Below are 1,672 nucleotides of genomic sequence, written 5' to 3'. Positions count from 1 at the left end.
GGTGAAATGTGTGACACTACAAGTCGTATTTTAATCATACGTTGTGTGGTACACGATATGTACATTTGTAACTACTTGTTACAAGAGAAGCAATGAGTTATTAAGCCAGTCATATACTGTCTTTCGTATTTGCAGAAAAATGTAACATGTTAGACATGCCAGTTATTACGATCAGAAATGTTATATTAGTTATATAATGTCTTTCATTGTTACTTAGAAATGTTACAGATTATGTTTAGTGATTATGTATTAATTGTTTCACAGACATGCCTCAGAATATTTACCATCAATATAATATATTTTGTTATTCGATCAGTTACACAGTGCCTTTTACTGTTGCATAGAAACGTCGCGGGTTACACGATGTTCCTCACTGTTTCACAGAACATTTATATAATGGTCCTTTTGTTGCACAGATATGTTACATACACTAATAATACGTCTTTCATTGTTACGTGAAAATTCCTCAATTTATCCAACTTTTATGTAGGTTTGTTTCATTATTATCCGCAGAAAATATTCCGTTCGTGTGATTTTTAGTGTTTACTACCGAAATACCCCAGGAATAAGTCACTTGTTGTTACACCTAAGTGTCACACATCTCATCTACTACTATACACCTTAGTGTCACACATTTCACCCACTACTACTACACACCTTAGTGTCACACATTTCATATACTACTATACACCTTAGTGTCACACATTCCATCTACTAAACACCTTAGTGTCTCACATCTCATCTACTACCAAACACCGTAGTGTTTCACATATCATCTACTACACACCATAGTGTCACACATCTACTACTACATACCTTAGTGTCACACATCTACTACTACAAACCTCAGTGTCACACATTTCATCTACTACTATACACCTCAGTGTCACACATTTCACCTACTACTACAAACCTTAGTGTCACACATTTCACCTACTACTATACACCTTAGTGTCACACATTTCACCTACTACTACAAACCTCTTACTAGTTATATGGTACATAAACACTACATATACTTTGGTACACAAACACTACATATACTACAACTAGTAAGTATATGTAGTGTTTATGTACCATACAACTAGTAAGTATATGCAGTGTTTGTGTACCATACAACTAGTAAGTATATGCAGTGTTTATGTACCATACAACTAGTAAGTATATGCAGTGTTTGTGTACCATACAACTAGTAAGTATATGCAGTGTTTGTGTACCATACAACTAGTAAGTATATGTAGTGTTCGTGTACCATACAACTAGTAAGTATATGCAGTGTTTGTGTACCATATAACTAGTAAGTATATGCAGTGTTTGTGTATCACACAACTAGTAAGTATATGTAGTGTTTGTGTACCATATAACTAGTAAGTATATGCAGTGTTTGTGTACCATACAACTAGTAAGTATATGTAGTGTTTGTGTACCATACAACTAGTAAGTATATGTAGTGTTTATGTACCATACAACTAGTTAGTATATGTAGTGTTTATGTACCATATAACTAGTTAGTATATGTAGTGTTTATGTACCATACAACTAGTAAGTATATGTAGTGTTTGTGTACCATATAACTAGTAAGTATATGCAGTGTTTGTGTACCATACAACTAGTAAGTATATGTAGTGTTTGTGTACCATACAACTAGTAAGTATATGCAGTGTTTGTGTAC

This window comes from Limulus polyphemus, unplaced genomic scaffold (genome assembly GCF_000517525.1).
Source record: "Limulus polyphemus unplaced genomic scaffold, Limulus_polyphemus-2.1.2 Scaffold12753, whole genome shotgun sequence".
NCBI lineage: Eukaryota > Metazoa > Arthropoda > Merostomata > Xiphosura > Limulidae > Limulus > Limulus polyphemus.
The sequence above is the reverse complement of the archived record's forward strand: the minus strand, read 5'-3'. Positions refer to the sequence as shown.